Source organism: Taudactylus pleione, unplaced genomic scaffold (assembly GCF_031769625.1).
Source record: "Taudactylus pleione unplaced genomic scaffold, aTauple2 ptg000122l, whole genome shotgun sequence".
In the NCBI taxonomy this organism is placed as follows: domain Eukaryota; kingdom Metazoa; phylum Chordata; class Amphibia; order Anura; family Myobatrachidae; genus Taudactylus; species Taudactylus pleione.
Window position 1 is genome coordinate 5988398 of NW_028284524.1, and position 23859 is coordinate 6012256.

General features: G+C 47.1%; 1 protein-coding gene across 5 annotated transcripts in view; it reads right to left on the bottom strand.

Annotated features, from left to right (window-relative positions):
- The window catches only part of LOC148524023 (spermine oxidase-like), a 60337-nt gene that overhangs the window by 32627 nt on the left and 3851 nt on the right, over nucleotides 1-23859 (bottom strand). For all 5 annotated transcript variants that reach the window (XM_088472293.1, XM_088472292.1, XM_088472295.1 and 2 more), the window contains exon 2: nucleotides 22489-22706. The gene's annotated coding sequence lies outside the window, so the exon portion shown is untranslated. The remainder of the gene's footprint in view (nucleotides 1-22488; nucleotides 22707-23859) is intronic.

Here is a 23859-nt window from a genome sequence, read left to right on the forward strand (position 1 = left end):
ACTGTCGCTGATTGGGACAGATGGGCCCCGGCAATGACATATTTGGGAGTGACTGCCTGACACATCTTTAACAGGGCTCTCAGTCTGCTGATGGCAGCTCTGCCAGGGGGAAATGATTGGAATAGGAAGGAGGAGTCTGCGCTTAGCAAAAGAGGAGCAGGGAGGATTGCAGGAGGGAGCGGCACAGATGTGCCGGAGAATAAGAACAGCTCAAGGGACCCATAAAAGGAGAGTGTGTGCAAGGAGGAGTGGGAGTCCCTGAGTAGGTGAGCAGTAACAGTGCCTGCTGGCTGGTATTTGTCCAGTCCTGGGGATGTATGGAGAAGTGGGGCAGAATCCAGTCAGTGCTTTTTATCTATGTCCATTTTTAATTAAAATACTCTCTATTAAAGCCTAATTCCTGCCTCAAGGATACACTATGCGATATGTCATTCAGTGAACCACATATTTCATAGTGCATATGCGGGTGTGTACAAACTATATGTCTGTGAATGACATGGTTCACAGACATATCAGGTCAGACCTGCAGCACAGCCAAAGGTACACTTACTTGTCTGTACAGGTGACCCACCGACCACCATACACTGGCCGCAGGAACCGCCGACACTGGCACCACAATTAGATGGGCAAATTTAAATGCCCGTCCAGTTGTGACATCTTTCCAGACATTGAGCTGCCCATTGGTAAGTGTGTATCACTTACCGAATTGACCACTTGGGCGGCGGGACTGCCAGTTGGCCGCTGGTTTGCTTAAGTATGTACTTATCTTAATGCATCATATTTGATGTAGATGTGCCTGGGATTAGCTAAAATGATAGCCACACACCCTTTTATGGTGGTCATGCCCTTCTTTAGTTTCATGACGTGGAAACCTCCCTCTAGAAATCCTGCGTTTGTCCCTGTATATATAGATAGATCTGCCCGCAGCTTGTTGTTTGATTTATCCCACTGCAGGGGCCATGGTGTGTAGCTGTGTATGGCAGTCACTTAGATGCTTGGTGCATTATATGGCAGGCACTGATGTTCTCTGATTATACGGCAGTCACTGCGATACTGTTTTATATGGCGGTCACTCTAATGCACTCTATTATATTGTGGACACTGCGATGATATTTATATTATATGGCAGCCACTTCAATGCTCTCTGTATTGAATGACATTCACCGAGATACTTTCTGTATTATACGACTGTGACTGCATTATATGGTGGTCACTGTAATGTATGGTGGTTACTGCAATGCTCTCTGTATTATATGGTGATCACTGCGATGCTCTCTACATTATCTGGTGGTCAAGGTAATGTTCTCTGTATAATATGACAGTCACTGTGATACTCTATGAATTATGTGGTGGTCACTGTGATGCTCTCTGTGTTATATGCCAGTCATTGTAATATGCTCTCTGCAGTATATGGCAGTAACTGTAATGCTCTCTGTATAATATTGTGGTCACTGTGATGCTCTCTGCATTAGGTGGCGGTCACTGATTCTCTGTAGTATGTGGCAGTCACTGCGATGTTCTCTGCATTATATGGCGGTCACTGTAATGCTCTGTGATGGTTGTAGCAGCTTAGTACAGGCAGCAAAACTTAGCCATTATGTTTTGCAACCGTTGAGCCTTTATGCTCCATTTGAATAGTGTAGATGCCCCAGAATAAATGCAGCAGGCACTGGCACTTTAAAGTAACGGTACTAAAAATGGGATTTTAGTTTTTACAATGCTGACAGTTCTATGCAATCTAGCCAAGGGTGTCTACTATCTACAAGGTGGGTGGATGCTGAGCTGAGTCTTTGCCTGTGGTGAAAAGAAGCCTAGCTTCAGGGGCGTATTTACCCATTTGGCAGGTTGGCACTCGCCAGGGGCGACAGTGCCACCAGCAGCCAATGGGTGGACTACCCCAGGGGCTTGAACTAGCCCCGCTAGTCCCCCGGGCCCCTCAAGTGTAGGGCAGACCGCAGTGAGAGCGGTCTGCCCTACACAGTGACAAACATACACAGCCGCCAGCGGCAGTTGTGTGATTGTTACAGCAGCCAGCCAAAGAGAGTCAGACAGACTCTCATTGGCTGCTGTGTCCACGGAGGGAGCCGGCTGGAGCTCACTCATGAGCTCCACCTTCCGGCTCGCCCCGCAGCGGGTGATGGGAGAAACGTCATGACGTCTCTGCCATCCCATAGTGCAGAGTGAGAGCGGGCCCAGACGATTGGACAGCGGCGGACGTCGGCAGGAGCGGGGATCAGGTAAGATGCTTTTTTTTTGTTTCGTGTTTTTTTTTTCTGGCACAGCACAGAGGGGGGGGGAGTATGGCTACTAGGGGGCACTGTATAGAGGGTGGGCGCTACTGGGAGCACTTTATGGGGGGTGGCCTCTACTGGGGGCACTGTATAGGGGGGCCACTACTGGGGGCATGTTATGGGGGGGGGTGGCTGCTACTGGTGGCACTGTATAGGGGGGACTTCTACTGGGGGCACTGTATAGGGGGGACTACTACTGGGGGCGCAGCATAGGGTGGATTACTACTGGGGGCACTGCATAGAGGGGACTACTATTGGAGGCACTGCATAGAGGGGACTACTACTGGGGGTACTGCATAGGGGGGACTACTACTGGGGGCACTTCCTGAAATTATGGGGGGAGGGGGCGCCAGTCCATTACCTTGCCAGGGGCTCTCAGATCCCTAGATACACCCCTGCCTAGCTTCACCCCTGCATGTATGTATGTATACACATACAAACAAATATTCGCAACACAAAAAATCCTTAAACTTTTTCTTTTTATAGCTTAAAGGTAGGCACTAACAATGCACTCCATGGAGTTAGCCACACCCACTGCACATACCACACTACCTGTATAGACCACACACACACCACACAGGTCACACCAGAGCCGTAGCTAGGCATTTTGGTGCCCTGTGCCAGAAAGAGCATTGGTGCCCCCCCTATAATTTAAACAGGAATAGTGCGTGGCAAAGGCGTGCATCAAAAATAAAGGGGGTGTGGCCTCACCGGGATGGGATGTGACCACACAAAAGTACCAATTCACATTTCACTGCACATTAGTGTCTGTTATTCACATTACAATGCACGATAGAGTCCGTTATTCACATTACATCACAAAGTAGTACCCCAAACCCCTTTATACATCTTACGCCTCATAGTAGTACCCCTTATACATGTTATGCCACACAGTTAAGGATACTGGATTTAAACCTTAATACGCTCCTGCCTATACCTTCTAGAATTGACGCTATTTGCGTACGCAGTCATACAGTAAATAAATGCCTTCAGACTTTGAGAAATGTTTTCCAACGCACAAAGGTTATTATTCAACATAAAAACAGTAGGTTACACACTGTGATCTAAAGACAATTTAGCGCAAAGAAATCATACAGCCCAATGGTACAGTTAAACATACGCACGTGCACTGGGACCAGTTACCGGCATCAACAAGAAACCTCCATCATCAGCATCAGCAAGAAGACTCCAGATTGGAGTCGGTACGCACATTTATACCCTTACAGGGATAAGCAACACAATAAAAAAGTTTGGCATGGTTCCATTGGTTCCCAGTGCGTGTGTATCTGTTACAGGACATTTAACAGGTTGATTCAAATGGACACAGGCCAGCCTCCGACAGCCTTTTGTCTCCTTTTTCCCGCCACATGCAAATCTAAGCTGCTAACATTACAAAGTACATTTTAGTGTTTTAACTCTCTACAGTCCATAAGTTGAGAATGCATGTTGCGATCTTCTCACCAATGATACCGGAAAGCTGTTGAGACAGAGTAGATCAGTACAACACCAAACATGGTTTGCTTATCATGTACTAAACCTTAGATATCAAAATAGTCTTTATTTCACAACATTAGCAATAAAAACCCTTGAATATTACACTTTGAAGCTATGGAACCTTTTATGTGAGTGTGCAGTGTGTAAGTATGAGGGGTTTGAGAAAAGACGCTAGTTAGTTATATGTAACTTAGGGAAGATGCGTATGCATGAAGCTAATAAACAGCGTTTGCCTGCAGGATTTTATGCATTTGCTAATGTGTGTCATGTTAACAGGGCAAGTGTGTGTATTTAATGTGTGTATGGAGTATGGTGAAATATGCGATCGCATGATGCTAATAATAGCATCGCTGTATGTACTTAAGTGTGAGTTTCTCTAAAATGGCGCTGGGCGGCCATTCGCAAGATGGCGTTGTGCAGATCTCATTTTCTAAGATGGTGTCTTGTGGCCATTCGCAAGATGGCGTCGTTCCTATCTGATTTTAAACTGATTCTGTCTCAGCCAATTATCCAGCTTCGACAGTCCAACCTTTGATAGCAACCAACATGCTATCATACACTGGTCTTACATTAATTTTCAGGCTTACATTTTGACATATTATTTAATGTTATTATGGGATGGCACAAGGTGGTTCCTAATCCATCAATAATGTGTCTCTAAGAGGTGACATAAAACTACCATTATACGCACACCGCAAATCTTGGAAGATCATGGGAAAGGTGTGGGGATGCACCTATCCTATAAAGGAAGTCTTGAGGGGGATTAGGGACTTACATTATTTGAGGTTTTTTAAAATAACATTTTAATAATACATTTTGTGCATGTCTAAATATAATACATTATATGATGGTATTTCCTAGTTCAGGGTTGTAATGCAGTTCTACATTTACCTCAGTATTCATATTGTCATTGCTAACCACCATCATAATTTTGTTCTTCTGGTTTACCTTATCTTTACATTTTCCACACTTCAACACAGTAGGAACACACCTGACACATATGCCAATTACTATGATGACAACCAGTATGAGGATCAGGAGTTTACCTATGCTTGCGATCATTTCCTGGACCCACTCTCCTAGACCTGAGAACCATTTCGCTGGGTTCCACCTTGAAACCCATTCCTCTACCTGTATACCTGAAGGTGTCATCATACTTCTCGGTGATATTATCTATTAATTTAGCAAGATCTTGGATATATCTAAAATTTAGTGTACCTCGAGCGATCCTGGTGAGATCCAATGCTACTAAAACTTGAAAGCCAGTTGTTTCACTAATTAACTGTGGCTTTATGCACATCACCAGGTATCATATTTCTTTTGCCTCTGTGTTCATAATGCGTGTAAAGGGTTATATCTCTTAACAGTTACAGTACTAAGATTGGTCAGACACTCCCCTGATTGGCATAGCACTCCTCCTCTTGACTCCCCTCCATCAGCATTGCCATCAGCTCCCATCTCCTCTATCGGTCCCGCGTCACAGAAACCAGGTATCCCCGAACAAACCAGGATGATGGAAACTCTGGAAGAGAATATGAAAATTAACACAGCAGACCAGTCCATCGTCGCAGCACGGACCTGCAAATTTCTTTAGCTCAGGTATCTCACTACAACCTTTTAATCCTCCCGGAACAAGCTCGCGATCGACAGGTCCACGTTATCAGCCTTGTCTCTACACCGGTTGGTTGACCTTTTTGCAGTGAGTGGAATGGACCCAGGTATCTCTCTCGGCCACCTTCAAAGTTGTGGTATTCGTCAGCAACACCTGATACAGGCCTTCCCAACAATCAATCAGTCAAACAACCTGGGTGTAGAGAAATTCAGATCATAACAAATTATCCAGGTTTGACAGTTCCACCCTTTCATGACAGTCTGCATCAGACATGTTAGAAAATAACATTTTCAATTTCAGTTGTTCTTACTCATCTTTGTGAGACACTGCAGAGTAACCTCATTATCATATTTTCACATGAGGCTGCCTGTCAAACAGTATCTCAAAGGGGGACAGATAAAAAAAAAGAAAAAGAGATGGTCTGGGGTGATCTTGATATTATTAATACCCACCAATTTACACGTTTGTTTTTAAAGACATCACCTGTGAAATTAATATCCCTATACTCTAGGGATACCGTATCTGCATACAACCTTCTGTACAATTAAACCCTGTTATTAATAGCTACTGCTCTAGGTGGTGTCTTAGCCCCTGGGTTTGGACAGTTTCCCAAGTACTTGACCTTAGCCTGTCATGGCTGTAATTTGTCCTTGTGTCCTGTGTGTGAGAGATGAAGCACAACAGTTTAGTATCATTTAAACATGGCATAAATGAAACAGGGCACAACAATAAATCGTCCACATATTATATCAGAACAGATCCATTGGCAGGTTAAAAAAGATTGTAAACAGTCGTATAAGGCCTGGGGGAAGATACTGGGGTTGTCTATGAAACCTTGGGGCAATCGTGTCCATGTGTAGTACTTCCCGTTAACCTGACTATCTACAGACTACAGATATGATCTGACCCCTAGCGCTGACTTTCATTCTCCAATAGATTGGATGTAAGGCTACTATTGGAGCTGGTGACTGTTGGGGATTTCCTGTATTCTGTGTATATCCCTTATGAGGGTATACAGGTACTCTGGTTTGGGAGTCCTACATTCTTCACTTTGCAGTGCTTACTTAGGTGTCCCACTTGGTTGCAGTTAAAGCATTTTTGTGAGCGGGATGGGTGATAAAGTTATTGTGTGGGTTGAGCAGTGGGGAAAGGGTGAGGGTATGGGTAAGGATATTGAGGGAGAGGAAATTGTGGGAGATATGGGGTTTGTGGATAGTATGGGAATTGTGGCTGTGTGTGATAAGTGGGGCAGGGCTGCGTTTGCTGTGGTGTGGGATTAGTTAGGACGTGTAACTGTTCAGGTGAAGGTGTAGGTGTGGGTGCAGGTGTGTCTGCTGGCTGTGATGTTACCGTTATTCCTTCTAGAGCTTCAATACTGACAGCCATTAGTTTCTCGCTCGGGGATTCTCTCTTTTTAGAGATGTTCTTGTCATGTTCATTTGCGGATTCTATGAGGGTGTCTACAGTGACTCCCCTCCAGCCAGGCTGTGAGGTCTGAACCCGGGTCTTTAGGCTCTCTTTAAGACCATCCATGAGTACAGTGACAATCATTCCCCTGTGGTGAGTGCTATCTTTAATATCTTCTAACCCAGAGTACTGGGTGATAGCCTGCAGAGCCCAGTCACAATAATCTTCTGCAGATTCACTCTCTTTTTGTTTTATGGTGAAGATTTTGTTCCAGTTAACTACTACTGGAAAATATACACCCAATTGAGTTACAATGCGGGAAATGTTACCGTGATTAATTTCGTCTGTTAAGGGAAAATCTCCATCCAATAAACAATATGTGATAAATTTTGTCACGTCGATATTGCGTGGTAGACAGACCCTTAACACCACTCGCCAATCTTTGTTATGGTTACTTAAGAGAGGGTACAAATGACTTGTTACATTTTTATGGGTTTTTCAATAACTGTACCTGCACCCCCATCTGCATAGGGCGGCGGTGGTGCGCGTGAACCACTGACAATACTTTCCACAACGCTACCTTGCTGCACGTGCACGCCATTTCACGGCTCGCACGCATTACAATTTAGCACTGTGGATGTACTTTCTGAAAATGCGTTCGCAACGCTAGTTTGCATCGCTTGCACACCTTTAAGCCACATCTCCCCTTCATGCTGCCACAATTTTAAACATTCGTTATATTTTATCTTTTTCATTCGAGAACGCACCAAACAGATGTGAGCTCGGACATTGTTCAATATCTCATCAAAGCTACCAATTCTAGGAAACTGCCTAACACTCTTCCTCGTCATATTAAACCATAAATCACAATACCTGGTTGCATTGGCACCGTAGTTAATATGCATAATATGTCGTACTGACCCAAGCGGCACTTCCAACAGCAGCAAATCATTTAACATTTCTACCGTTTGCTTGGCCCCCATCCTGGGAGAGCCCTAAGTTTTTCAAAAAAGATTTAAACTGGTGAAAGACAGTCTAGATACTCTCACTTACCTTTGAAAGAAATTTCTAGATGCCTCCACTCACCTATGGAAGTTATTTCTAAATGCTCCCACTCACCTATGGAAGAAATTTCTAGATGCTCCCACTCACCTATGGAAGAAATTTCTAGATGCTCCCACTCACCTATGGAAGTTATTTCTAGATGCTCCCACTCACCTATTATCTCTCAGTTTACAATCACAAGTTTCCAGTGCGGCTCAATTACAATGTTCAAGTAACCCAACCTAATTACTAAACACTGCAATCACACTGAGAGCCGGTCCCTACAACAAAGACAACATGTACACCTGCTGATGTGTATAGAACGGTAGCTACTACTGAGCAGCTAGGCTAACTCCTGCACCTAGCCCTTAAGGATCATACAATACCCTTAACATTTAGGTCCCGTGTTACACCTTAAACAAATACTCACAGTTACACACTTTATTCCTGCGCAGAAAAATACACGTTAACCCAGTTATTGGCAACAATTGATAATGTAATCTCAACGGCTTTGTTTAAAACATGTGGCAGCAAGACCGGAAATACATATACGCTATTGTGCGACTAGTCGTATACACAATAATGCGACTACTACACAACCGTATTATGACTCTTAAGTTATATTACAACTTAGCTGCGTACGCAAAAATGCGATTTTGCTGCGTATGCAATAATACAACTCAGCTGCGTACGCAAGAATGCGACACCCCCTTTTTAACACACAAAATAAAACAGAAAAACAACCTATCGACGAAGGAAGACAAACTTTTTTCTCCCCCGTCCCTGGATTCTTAATCAGCGCTCCTAAAGTCACAGTAACCGGTAGCGCACTCTCAGCAACAACGGTGGTAACAGATTCCGAACGCACAATGCGTTCTCCTGCCAGGCGCCTCCACCCTTTTGCTGTGAGTTCGATACTGAGTGTTACAGACCAGTTGCGAGATTAACCTGCGAACCCCCAACTAGGGATACTAGATTTAAACCTTAATACGCTCCTGCCTATACCTTCTAAATCCTGCCTATACCTTCTAGAATTGACGCTATTTGCATACGCAGTCATACAGTAAATAAATGCCTTCAGACTTTTGAGAAATGTGTTTCCAATGCACAAAGGTTATTATTCAACATAAAAACAGTAGGTTACACACTGTGATCTAAAAACAATTTAGCGCAAAGAAATCATACAGATCCAAGGTACAGTTATACATACGCACGCGCACTGGGACCAGTTACCGGCATCAACAAGAAACCTCCATCATGAGCATCAGCAAGAAGACTCCAGATTGGAGTTGGTACGCACAGTTATACCCTTACAGGGATAAGCAACACAATAAAAACGTTTGGCATGGTTCCATTGGTTCCCAGTGCGTGTGCATCTGTTACAGGACATTTAACATGTTGATTCAAATGGACACAGGTCAGCCTCCGACAGCATTTTGTCTCCTTTTTTCCACCGCATGCAAATCTAAGCTGCTAACATTACAAAGTACATTTTAGGGTTTTAACTCTCTACAGTCCATAAGTTGAGAATGCATGTTGCGATCTTCTCACCGATGATACCGGAAAGCTGTTGAGACAGAGTAGATCAGTACATCACCAAACACGGTTTTGCTTATCATGTACTAAACCTTAGATATCAAAATAGTCTTTATTTCACAACATTAGTAATAAATGAATAACCTTTGAATATTACACTTTGAAGCTATGGAACCTTTTATGTGAGTGTGCAGTGTGTAAGTATGAGGGGTTTGAGAAAAGACACTAGTTAGTTATATGTAACTTAGGGAAGATGCGTACGCATGAAGCAAATAAACAGCGTTTGCCTGCAGGATTTTATGCATTCGCTAATGTGCGTCATGTTAACAGCGCAAGTGTGTGTATTTAATGTGTGTATGGGGTATGGTGAAATATGCAATCGCATGATGCTAATAATAGCATTGCTGTATGTACTTAAGTGTGAGTTTCTATAAAATGGCGCTGGGCGGCCATTCGCAAGATGGCGTTGTGCAGATCTCATTTTCTAAGATGGTGTCTTGTGGCCATTCGCAAGATGGCGTCGTTCCAATCTGATTTTAAACTGATCCTGTCTCAGCCAATTATCCAGCTTCGACACAGCAGAGCCCCTTACGCACATTATGCCACTCAGTAGTACCCCTTATACGCATTATGCTACACAGTAGTGCCCCTTATACATGTTATACCACCCAGTCACAGCCCACACTGCCCCCACTCACTGCCCCCCCTCACAGCTCACTGCCTCCATTTATAGCTATCACTGCCCCCAATCACAGCCCACACTGCTCCTGTCACACTGCCCCCACTCTCACCATCTCCACTGATAGCTATCACTACTCCCAATCACAGCCCCCACTGCCCCCACTCTGACTGCTCTCAAGCCGCCTTTATAGCTTTCACTGCTCCCAATCACAGCCCACACTGTTCCCTGTCACATATCTCAATGCCTCAACTCTCACTGCACCCCTTATAGCTATCAGTGCCTCAAATCACAGCCCACACTGGTCCCACTTATAGCTATCACAGCCCATACTGCTCCCTCCTCCCAGCTTACTGCCCTATTTACACAGCCCCCACTCATATCTCACTGCCCTCCTCACACAGCCCTCACTCATAGCTATCTCTGTGCCCAATCACATCCCCACACTGCTCCTGCTCACACTGCACCCCTCTAAGCTTACTGTCCTCCTCACACTGCCCCCTCTCATAGTTCAATGCTCCCAACTCACCACTCGCACTGTCCCCTCTAACAACTCACACTGCGCACCCCCATTCCCTGCCCCCCTACAGATCACACTGCCCAAACCCCCTCTCCCCTCTTACCCACGCCCTGCTCCCCTTATACCTCTAGCACACTAACCTGCAAACTTTGTTGCTGTCTCCTCTCCTGCTGGCACCCTCCTTGTGCTGGACACCTGGCCTGCACAGTCCACTACACACACCTGGTTGGGCTGACCACAGCGCTGGCTGGTAACTAAACACTGCAGGACAGTTAATGCCCCCAGCTAGCCTCCTCCTGGTCTGGTCAGCTTGCTGTAAGTTGCTAGTGGCCTCCTTTCCATCCTCATATGGCCCGCCCCCTTCTTCCTCACAGCCAGCTCTGTGCTGCACGTGTCTGGCTGTGACTACACTTGCAGCAGGGACGGCAGTTGTTGAGCGTGGTGAGTGGGCCTGGCTGAGGCAACGTCCGCACCACCCTCCCTGCGGCCCTCCCCTTTCCCTCAGCCACTGCGACCAGTATCAGAGGCACTAGGAACATTGTGGTGGGTGGCCGGTCCCCAGGCCTGCTGAGAGCCGCGGCGGGCCCGGGTAATAGGGGGCGTGGCCTAATCGTGGGAGGCGTGGCCACGCCCCCTTCCCGCTGTGCGCTGGGGAGAGGGGCGCTCTGGGCCCCCTCAGCCCTGCTCAAAGCCAGGGGGGCGTGATCAGTGTGATCGCTCCCCCCCACAGGCATAGGAGAGTGCTGTGGCTGCTGCTCAGCAGCCACGAGCAGTCTCCACTGCAGCTCAGCACACGCAGTGTGAGGGAGGGAGGGGGAGTGGCGCCCGACCCGGGCCACCACCGGGCCCCTCAGGAAGCCCGGGCCCCGGTAATCTGTACCCACAGACTACCCTCTCTGCGCCCCTGCCAGTTCCACCCACAGGGCTGTTGCGCTCTGTGCGGTGGCACCGGCCACACCACCCTAGTTACGGCCCTGGGTCACGCCCCCGCATCACAGGTAACACTGCCACAGAGATTGTCACACCCCCTGCAGCGTCACACAATAGGCCCTTCATAAATGTCAGCTCGGATTAAAGGCCCATGTGGACATTAATCTGGCACTGCTTTCACACACTAGCACTTTACACTACTGTTCAGAAATGCCCCATTTTTCCAGTTTTTATTGAAATTTGCGCAATATAGTGTCTCAATGCACTCTGAAATTAAAGCATAAAACAAATAAACAATTGGAGATAAACAAAATGATTCTATGATTTCTTTTTCTTTAACAAGTAGCTACTGTTAGGATTTTGCCTAGTTGTCAATGTCAGTCACTGACTTTCCATGTGTGTGATTTCAATCACATTGAGCTGCAATGCAGGTGTGTCAGTTTCTGTTATGGTATTATGGAGCTGAGTCAGACCCTATCGCTAGGATGCAAACGCTCATAGCTGACGATAGTTGCAATCTGTGCATGCGTATGCATCGCAATGAGCGTGCGCAAACCACTGCGAAAGATCAGAATGCGTTCGCTCGTTGCACATAGACAGCCCAGCAGAGTGAGTGACAGGAGAGGCCGTTTGTGGGTAATGACAGGGGCAGACCTCTGGAACCGGGGGAGTGAAGGTGCAAACGCAGGCATGCCTGAGTGTTGCAACGCCGTTTCAGAGGCGTGCATAATTAAAAGGCAGCGTCACAGTACACGTCACTTAGTGGGATTTCACATGAGGTGATCGCAGTGCTTGCGGCAGGGTATAGTCAACATTAAGCGCTGCGATCGTATCCGATTGTGCTCGATGTAACAATGTTTTCATGTACTTCCAGGAGATGACGTGCGCAGGCGGGCATCTTATGAATGTCTGGTGGGCGTCTGCATACACTAAGTGATCGCACGCCAAGACATAGTGGGCATGCTAATGCCTTGCCATGCGATCGCCTGCCTTGCTGGGCATGCGCTGGATTTGCATACGCAGGCTGCGAGTAAACGCATCTAGCGAGCGGGTCTGAATGAGCTCATAGGCTCAGTACACAGCTATATAGATATATCTGTCTGGTGGGAAGGAAAATCTGGTTAATGTATGGGAGTAAATAACTATAGAAATTCGCTCCCAAACACTGGAAATGGGCCCGATTGTTCTTCCCACCAGACAGATTGGACAGATATATCTATAGGTGCGTACGCAGCCATACCCTGTATGTGAGAGCTTGCTATTAACTAAGTTGAGCTGTTATGCAGGTGTGGTTACCAGGTAGCGCTGATTGGCTCTAGGTCTGATTCAGAGATGGACGCAGTTCACATTGCGGCTGCTTTTTTGGACGCAATAATGTGAACATATGCTAATGCTGCAGGAGGTGTCTGAGGAGAAAATACGCCTCCTGACAGCTTTGCATATCTGAGTGCTGTGTCTGAAGACTCAGCATCAGATCACCATCACGCCCATCGGCTACTCTACCTGCGTAGTCAAGGCCAAGAAATCTGATGCAGTACTTGCCTTGGCACTCCCAGAAAACGAGGACAAAACACTCCCATTTCCGGGAACGCAGGCTGCGCCATCCCCTCCCCACACCCTAGTGGCACAGATAGAGAACTGCACATACACAGTACACATCCTACGCATGCGCAGTCCTTCCACCATCGGAAATGCACACAAGCCATCTGGTTTGCGTACATCCCTGAATGAGGTACTCCATCCTCCATCTGCCCTGACACTCCACCTCTGTCAGTGACAGCGTTTGCTCCCTGCGTAGCATTCTGATTCCTGTGCTGCATGTTCTTGGTTTTGTTTTCTACTACAGCTCCTACAATTCCTGGTTCAATTGCTGTATATTCCTGGTTTGGTTTCCTTATACAGCTGCTGCTATTCCTGATTCAGTTCCTGGCTTCAGACCACTACTGACAGGGCAAAGCCTGGGATTTCAGTCCTGGCTCCAGTCGGCCATCCTTGTCCCTGCATCCAGTCCGGCTTCCAAGTTCTGAGTGCACATTCCAGGCTCAGTTGGAGGCATCCAGTATTGCAGTCTCCGTTGGCTGACTTCAGGTAGTATATCCTGCGTTACTCGACAAAACATTCAGCTGAATCTGCCTCCAGTCCGGATTCATCACGACTACCACCTGCACACATCCCACCTCCACGCAATCCACCTAGTTTGGCAAGAACTCGAGCTAACTTACATGATGTTAAGGTAATTTGCTGGTTACACTAATGGTGCGTACACACTAGACGATATGCTCCCTGAGCGATATCGTCTAGTGTGTCCCCGGCAGTGTGTGCTCATTGTCGTTCATGACATTGAGCACACCCGCTGAACGATATCATTAACGATATCGTTCAGCGCCGGGCTCTCTCCCCCATTCCATAACATGCAGCAACCTGACGACATCGTCAGGTTGGCCTGCATGTTAACCCGATGAACGATGATGACGAACGACCCGCGGGAACGTGCGTCGTCGTTATCGTTCATCGTATTTGTGTTAAAAATGGATGATAAAGTGGACGACTGAACGATAACGATATCGTTATCATCCAGTCGTCCACTTTAATCGCCCAGTGTGTACGCACCATATGGGGCTTTGGGCTTGTCTCATTTACTGGTGTATCCTGGACTCTGGCCCTGATTCAGAGCCGGACGCTCTGACAGAGCGTTCGCTCTGAGTCAGGGTCGTCCTTCTTGATTTTTAGAGCGGCCTCCTGGCCGCTCGTATAGCTGTGGGTGACCACCCACAGCTATAGCGAGCGGCCAGGAAGATGGTCGCGCTGGTCAAGACCATCGCGATCATCGGGCTTGCGACGAGACCCTTGTGGTAGGGTCTCATTGCCGCAAGCCCTGGACTGCTTTCGGCTCAAACAAAGCTGAAAGCACTCCCACTGACATCACTTGTGATGTCAGTGGGGCCGGCCCCAGACGGTAGGCGTTCCCATGGGAACGCCTCCGTCTGGGCAGCCACGCCCCTGGCACGCCCACCAAAGGGGGCGTTCTGTCACTCACCATCGACAGCACGCCCCCTTTAGTACGAGACCCGGAGCGACGGCTTGCCCGTCGCTATCCGGGTCTCGCGCATGCGCACGATGGAACCGGCTCCGTCGTGCGCATGTGCACTGGGCCAACATCGACTCGCTTGCGAGCACTCAGCGCTCGCGAGCGGGTCTGAATCAGGCCCTCTATTCATTGCTGTGTACATACCATCACTAAACATCCACCATTTCCACAGTTACCTAAATGGGAGTGTATTCATACTTTGTATATTGGGACATTGCTGAGGAGCTCTGGGCCGGTCTCTGCTATCGGATAATATGTGCACTCTGTTACTTGCTGTGACTTGTTTATCAATTCTGAATATTGACATTCCAGATTCATCTGTTTGTGTTATATTTATCATATCAATAACTGTCATATTTATGGTAAACACACCTCGTGATTTCTGCTACAAACTTAACAGCCATCTTTAGCAGATATCCACCAAACACACTTGAGACCAGGGCCGGATTAAGATCTGTGGGGGCCCCTGGGCAACAAACTTGTGGGGGCCCCTATATACCACCGTCCCCTGTAGTAATGCCCCTTATGCAGTGCCCTCAGTAGTGGTCCCAGACTCAATAGTGGTCCCCCTATGCAGTGCCCCTTATATAACTCCCCAGTAGTGGTCCCCCTATACAGTGCCTTCAGTAGTGCCTCTTATATAGTGTCCCCAGACCCAGTAGTGGTCCCCCCCATGCAGTGCCCCTTATATAGTGCGCCCCCAGTAGTCCCCTCTTATGCATTGCCCCCAGAAGTAGTCCCCCCCTATACACTGCCCCCAGTAGTAGCCCACCCCTATTCAGTGCCGCCAGTAGTTGTCCTATGCATTGCCCCCATGAAGCGGCCCCCCCTATGCAGTGCCCCTTACACACACAAATAAAAAAAACCACAACTTACCTGAAACTCTGCTCCTGACGCGACCGCCGCTGTCCGCTCCGGCTCCTCTTCTCCTGCAGTATGGGAGAGACGTCAGCGTCATGACATCACTCCCATCATCACCCGGGGGGGAGCCGGAAGACGGAGCTCATAAGTGAGCGCCAGTCGGCTCCCTCCGTTGAAGCAGCAGCCAATGAGAGTCTGTGTGACTCTCATCAGCTGCTGCAACAAACACACAGCTGCCGCTGGCGGCTGTGTGTTTGTCACTGTGTAGTGTGGCTGCGCTCACTGCGCGGTCTACACTACACTAGCGGCGGGGACACTAGCGGCAGGTGAAGCCACCAGCTGCACCGCTGCTAGTGGGGGCCCAGGGACGACCGCCCCTGTACACTCCCCCCCCCCTTATTCCGGCCCTGCTTGAGACATTCTTTCTACAATGGAAATCAAATATTGTTCCGAAAGTTCTTCTCAACACTGTTGCAGAAGTTCCCGCAAATATGATGCACTTGTAGGTTGCTTTGCTTTTACCATTCTGTCCAGTTCTTCCCAAACCCGTTCGATAGGGTTTAAATCTGGAGACTGTGCTGGCCATTCCATGATTTAAAGCCTACTTGATCTTTTCCTCGAAGGTTGTTCTGACCTAGCCTGGAGGTATGCATTGGGTCATGATCTTGCCGTAGGATGAACAATTGACCAACTAGGCATAGAGCAGAGGGTATTGCATGACGCTGCAAAATGCTGTGATAGCTCTATTGATTCAGGGTGCCAGTAACTCTTTGCAAGTCGCTGACTGGGGCCCAGACCATCATGACCTCCTCTCCATGCATGAAAGTTGGTGTTTACTAAATAAGCAAGCCTACTGTAGTGTTTAAGTTCAAAAGTTAGAAGGTCAATGCTTTTAATGTTGGGGACACACTAGACGATATGTCATGCGATATAGCGAATCAGATCGACATAACAGGCACATCATCTTGTGTGTACGGACAATTGCACGCTCCCACAGGTCTATCAACGTATCTTCTGATCGGCCTGCAGAGCGGGCCGATCAGAAGATATCTTGAACGACGCCATGCTCCTGGATCTGGCCACTAAATGGTATATTATGCGGTTTCACAATAAATATTGTTTAGTATGTACGGCCAACCTACATATCGTTCCATCGGCCACGATCCAGGATCGTGTAGCGTGTACCCAGCCTAATAGTAAACTACATGTTCTATCCGCTTATAAATGCTGGTCTGCATGAGCCATATCTGAGTGAACACACACTTTGTGAACCTTGACTACTTGAGAACGCCTCGTTTTACCTCTCCTGTTGTAAGTGTGGATGCGTCCATAATGCGTTCCACTCTGCAATTTGCTTTACTTACTGGGCATGTACATTGCGGAAATACGCAAAATAAGCCACATTATTCGGCTTAGTTCTCTCTCTATCAGTCCCATAGTGTTATATAAGAACGGGGGTTGTTATAGGTGAATTACTCATCAAGATCAGTTATGATAACTTTATTAAGTGTAGAGCTTTTGCCCTTCTGCTCCACGGTAGGTTTCTGTCCTCCCTTAGCTCGCCTTTGGACACCTGGGTATGGTTTGACATGTCAGTGTCAAACGCAGGATTTTGAAAGGGGGGTTTCCAAACATCTAGCCTATGCAGTGCCCCCAGTAGTGCCTCTTATACAGTGCCCCCAGTAGTACCAGTGCCCCCAGTAGTACCCCTTATGCAGTGCCCCATATACAGTGTCCCTCTATGTAGTGCCCCCAGTAGTGGTCCCCCTATGCAGTGCCCCCAGTAGTACCCCTCATACAGTGCCCCAAGTAGTGTTCCCCTCTATGCAGTGCCCCCTGTAGTGTTCCCCCATATGTAGTGCCCCCAGTAGTGGTCCCCCTATACAATGCCCCTTATACAGTGCCCCCAGTAGTTGTCCCCCCTATGCAGTGCCCCTTATACAGTGCCCCCAGCAGTAGTCCTCCCTATGCAGTGCCCCCAGTCGTGGTCCCCCCTATGCAATGCCCCCAATAGTGCCCCTTATACAGTGCCCCCTCTATGCAGTACCCCCAGTAGTGCCCCTTATATAGTGCCCCCATAGTGTCCCTTACATATATATGACAAAAAGACAATTAAAAAAAAAAAAACATGAATTCCTGTGCCTGCCGCTGTCCGCTCCTCCGACCTCCCAGCCCGGTCATGATGTCTCTCCCATCACCCACAGCAGGAGCTGGAAGGTGGAGCTCATGAGTGAGCTCCAGGCTGGCTCCGGCAGTGGGCGCAGCAGCCAATGAGAGTCTGTCTGACTCTCATTGGCTGCTAAAACACACCACCGCCAGGTAGTACCAGTGTACTGCCCGGTGGTGACGGCTGTGTGCTTGTTCTTGTGTAGAGCAGACAGGGGGGGGGGGTCTCTGGGTATTCAGAAACCCCCCTACAGCGCGTATGCAAGTGTACCACCCCTTTCTCCTTTCTTCTGCTGAGTGGAAAAAAAAAGACTTCTGTAGCCATAACAGTAATACCAGGTTGCAATGCCCGCTCTGTCCTCCCAGATGTTAGGCCAGCAGGCATCTGTATCCAAAATGCCAAGGGAGAGGCAAGATCATTCACTCCTCAGCTCTGTGGTGTACTCTTGGTTGCTATAAACTAGTTATGAGAATTTAAAAACCTTGTGCTACAATAAGGTTTTTATTGAAATATTTATAGTGAGCGCTTCTTCTTAACTACCTTACTATAACCATACTGGGTGCACTGTATGTTGCTTCAATGTATGGTATATCATAATTTAATCATTTAACAGTTCTAACAAAAAATGCAACTGCTGGGAATATTAGGTCAATTTGGCCTTTTCTTTCAGGCAAGAGGGAGACATCAGGCATTTGGAAACTGGTGGAACTTCAGAATGCTGCAAAAACACCTGCTGTCTCTTCAATATCTTCACCTGTGCTGCTGAGTTGTGAGGAATGAGCTAGCAGAGACCAAAGAGGTGCTAACATAGATATTTGATTAGGAATCCAGGCGCACCATTTTCCATTTACAGGAGGAGAACCTGGAGAAGAGTAACTTTCTTTTTCAGAAAGCTCTACTATGGCCACATGTCCCTGTCTCAGCTGCAGGATGATATTAGCATCACCAGGAAGGGGAAAGATGGTGTCATGGGGGTCATCAGAGACTACTACCGCAACCTCTACTCCAGGGATGCTCCTGCCAATGGAGATGCTACACTCTGATGCTGCAGGCCTTGGTGCAGTGATAGCCTCAGCAGAGCTCTGGGCCTGATTCAGAGATCTACGCTATTCCGATATTTCCCAGTTGAGCGATAATTGGTCGACGGCGCATACATCACGGTCACACTGTGCACTAGCCAAGGTACCTTTGCGTTGCTGCTTGCAGAGCGGATTTCTTTGCAAAGTTATTGACAGTCAGGGACTGTTCAGGACAGGTAACAAGAAGTTGAAGCAAAAAACACAGGAGTGGCCCGGCTATTTTTGGGGTGTGTTTTAGCCTGCGGCTGCGATCTCGTATGCAGAAAAAGTGGTTCCGACGACTCAGTTCAGGCAGCCATTCAAATTGCAGTTTCTTCACACTAAGGAGTATATTTACTAAAGTGAGAGTTTTTAGAAGTGGAGATGTTGCCCATAGCAACCAATCAGATTCTACTTAACATTTAACTAGCACCTTCAAGAAGATAATAGCTAGAATCTGATTGGTTGCTATGGGCAACATCTCATTCAAAAAACTCTCACTTTAGTAAATTTACCCCTAAGGCTTAATTTCACTTGTCTGCAACAATCCAGCAGTGCTAGCAATTTACGATCATGATCAGCCTCTGCTTTCTTTTATGTCTCACCACAGCCAATGACAAGAATATCATCTGCTATCGGCTCAATGCCACCAAGTCCCATCAACAATTCATGCTGTTTTTGCTGGTAGACCTCAAGTGCTACAGAAACTCCAAATGGAAGTTTAAGCCATCTTTTCCTACCCCAGGGGGGTCCAAAAGGTGGTCATATAACTGCTTTCTTCATCCAGTCTACATTGCAGGAATGCATCACATGCATCAACCAGCATAAACACTTGTGCCTTGAGCAGCTTATATAAAACATCCTCCAATGTAGGCATAATATAATTAGATCTCCACAGTGCTTGATTTAAAAATTTTGGATCAATGCATATCCTTAACTTACCAGGCTTTGCCACAATGACCATACTGCTAATCAGTTGGTTCAGTCACAGGTGCAATATGTCCATCTGCTTGGTTTAAGAGCTGTGGGCACATTACGTGGAGCATCCTGGAATGGTTGGACACTTAGACCAAGTTCAAAATGTACTTCCCCCAGGGATAGACTTCACTGGCCCCTTAAACACATCAATATAGGCATCTGTAATGTGCTCTTTCCTCAATGGTCCAGGCAAATCACATTCCATTTTATGTAGCTCAGCAGCAATAGTAGATTGCATCAACCCCCAACGCTCACATGTGGACCCTGACAATAATGGTTTCTGATGGGCCTCCACAATTTCAAAAGTAAGCATATGCAGGGGCGTCGAGAGCTGGACCGGGCTCAGGGAGAGCCCTAATCGTGGGAGGTGTGGCCACGCCCCCTTAGGCTTTGAAAAAAATGTTTTGCAGTGCCGGAGGGAGGCGCTGTGAGCCCCTCAGCCCAGCGCAAAGCCAGTAGGGGGCCCGATCGGTGTGATTGCTCTCCCCCCACAGGCATAGCAGACTGCTGCGGCTGCCGCTCAGCAGCCAGGAGCAGTCTCCCACTGCAGCCCAGCACACAAAAGCATGTGCTGGGCTGCTGTGTGATAATAGGAAAGGGGGAGCGGGCCCCCCGCCGGGCAATTAGTACCCGCTCCCCGCCTCTCGGCGCCCCTGAGCATATGGGTACATCTATTAACAACACATTCTGTTCTGAACCATCCCAATGATTTCTAGGAGCCAATTTCATCTTATCGGTCAGACTCATCACATCACATGTTGCACCTGAGTCTAATTGACATGGTTGCCTTTTATTATTCAAATTCAGATGTGCAAACCACTTTTGGCCTTCTGTTCTCACAGTCTCAATGCATTCTGTTGAATTTAATCGCCTCAGCACTATGGGTATCTGCCTCAGCTGTTTCTTCCACAATGTGTACTTTCCCTGCTTAATTCCATCTCTTGCTTGATAAGCACATCAGTGATTGGTAATGCCACATGATCTACAGATTTTCCCAAATGCAGGGCATTGCTCTTTCCCTCGCTTGTGCCAGCAGCCCAGCATATGCAATGTGAAACCAGGGAGACTGCTGTCACTAAGCAGAAGCAGCAGTCTCCTCTCCGCTGCCTGTGGGGGGGAGTGATCACACTAATCAAGCCATCCCCCCTGGATTTGCTCCAAGCTGTCTCACGGCACCCCCTTCCCCAGTGCACAGCGCCACCTCACAGTGCTGGAAATAGGGTTTTTTATTTATATTTTTTCTAAGGAGGAGTAGCCATGCCTCCCACGTTTAGGCCACACCCCCGATAGTAAAGGGGCCGGCTCTCTACGGCCCTGATTAACCCTTAAAATGTCTGTTTTAACATTTACTTGATATGTGATTATATTATCTTCCTCTGTTGGCAAGGTTTAAAAAATTTGGAAAATGTTGGCTGTCATATTGTATGGGACTTTCTCCTCCTCCGGGAATCTCTCTCCTGATTGCAATTTTTTATTCCTTACAATTACATGTTCTACCTACTTTCTTGTTTTCTGCTGCAACAAAGATATTTAAAAAACAAACAAACAAAAGAAAAGCCCATATTAGCAGGTAATCTCTCATGGGCCAGGTCCTCCATCCTCTATTTCCTCCCCCACACTGTCCCTTGCTTCCAGTGCTCCTTGTCTCCGACTCTGACTCCATATGCTCGTCCCTTTTTGGTCACAGTCTCATTGAGTGCTGAACTGCCTTCCAGTCCTGGAGACTTACCGTCTCCTGCCTGTCTGGATATAGGCCCTGATTCAGAGCCGCTCGCTGCTGGCGGGCGCTCGCTCTGAATGTGGGCTGTGGGTGACCATCCACAGCCTGTGCAAGCGGCCTGTAGACCGTCGTGATTATCGCTACCATCGGGCTTGCGATAAGACCCTGGGGTAGGGTCTAGCTGCCGCAAGCCCGAGTGTACTTCCTGCTCTATTAGAGCAGGCAGTCCACTACTGACATCAGTAGTGATGTCAGTCAGCCCTCCTACAAATGCTAGACGTTCCTAAGGGAACGCCTGTGTTTGTCCGGCCACCCCCCCTACCCGCCCACAAAACGGGGCGAGCTGTCAATCAACATCAACAGCCGCCCCGTCTTGTTGCGAGTCCCATAGCGACTGAACTTCAGTCGCTCAGCGGGGCTCGCGCACGCCAGATGCAGTGGGCAACCATCGGGACGCTTGCGAGCGGCTCTGAATCGGGCCCATAGTGAGTATCCCATCTTTCGCCCCATCCGCGTCCTACCTAGTGTGCCGGACATTTGATTCGTGTTGTTCCAATGCTATGTCAGATTTAATTTAATGTACTATCGATATATCTATTTTCACTGTTACTTCTATATAGCCTGTACAGCGCTGTAGAGACTGCATGGCATCTTAAAAATTAACCATAGACAACAGTAGTAAAGATATTTATTACCCCCCCCCCCCCCCTCCCAACTCCCCTTTCCTGGATTTTAGTATAATGATCAGTACATAAGTCATTTTGTAAAAGCCCACGTGGAAAACCAGTTTTGTTATTCAAATATGCTGTATGCAAAACTCTCAACAGCCCGTTCTGTGGAAGCTGAGAAGCAAGGGGCTTATCGGAAAGTGAATGTCTGAATGTGTGGGTAGTTTGCTGGTGGTTTGGGTGGATTGTGGCTAGTATAGGCGGATCGTGGCCTAGTCCCCAAAACATAGCATTACAGATGAAAACCAGACATGTTAATGAACTTTATAGATACAATCTATTCCTACAAAGGTTTGAAAAGTATTGAACTTACTATAATATTGACAAACTGTGTTCAATCTGAATTGTACGTTAATTATAAATAAATGACCTTACCTTGTATTTCTAGACATCAATATTATTATTTTACTTTCCAGTCTGCTAATAGAGTTAAACCACTTATTATTCACACATAAGTGGAGTGCCCTTGGAAACACATTACGAAGTTGAAGATCTCTATCATGATGACAGTTGCAGCGTTGGTGGAGTCAGTTTCTTGTAAGTGTAGCCTTACATAAATCTCTCTTTCTATGGCATTGTGTCGTCCCAAAGACCTGTATGGAAACAACAAATAGTCTGATACATGAGACCTTGAAATGCAGTTCTGCAAGGAGTACACAGGTTTCTGCACAAGATACAAAGTTTCTTTCATTTCTCAGAATTTCAAAACACAACTTCTTTCAATACACAAAAATAAGGATAGTGAGTAAAAAATTTATCAAATAAACAAAAGCACTAAACAAAAGCACTGCCATGGATTAGTGCTATTGTTTATTTGATTATTTTTTTTAATTAATCATTTTGTGATCACATTTTCTCATGCACCCCTTTTAACCTGTTTAATCTAGCTTGTGTCAGCTGTATTCCTAAGTGCTTTGCAATAGGTATGCTAGGTGACTGTCTCAAGTTTAAAAGCAAAGTTGCTGTAGCTTTAAACCTTGATAGCACATGCTGAGTTTAACACTAATGTAATAGCTATTTCCATGTTATAATTCTGAGTTATACCCCTTTTACACCAGAGCTAAAACCTGGGTTGCTTCTGGGTGTAAAAGGGAAAAGGGTTGGATTCCTGGGTCAAGTGACCCGGCATTCCAACCCAGGACTCTTGCAGGGTTTAACGCAGGAACGACCCATGAAACCCTGCAGTGAAACGGCGCGATCCGGGTTATGATGATCTGGATCGTGCCGCATGCCTGTCGATTGGCCGGCTTCAGTGGCGCTTGGAGATGACATCATCTCCAAGCGTCCGCTTCAACGCCGGAAGAGCCGGGTCACTGCAGACCCAGCTCTGGTGTGAACGGCGCCGACTCGGGTATATCCTGGGTCGGTGCCGGGGAAGTTCTGGGTCTGATCCGGATTGGAACCCTGTTCCAACCTCCGGGTCAGACCTGGAATTTAGGTATAAAAGTGGTATAAAGTGGGGTCCCTTGACGGGTGCTGCAAGCTTAAATGCATTGATCAATTCATGAACCAAAACCCCACTGTTTATTATTATCATTGTTAGTTATTATGGTGAGTGCAGAGCCCCTGTGATTTCTATTTAAACAATGTGGTCACATACCATGTTGCATCCCAAATCTTGGAATGGCGAGTGCCATGAATTAGTGCTTATATATATATTTCACTTTAAATAGTGTTATGCTGTCAGAATGAACTGAGATGCCATGAATATAAAATGAGATTGACCTCAGTAAAAGCAAATAAAAT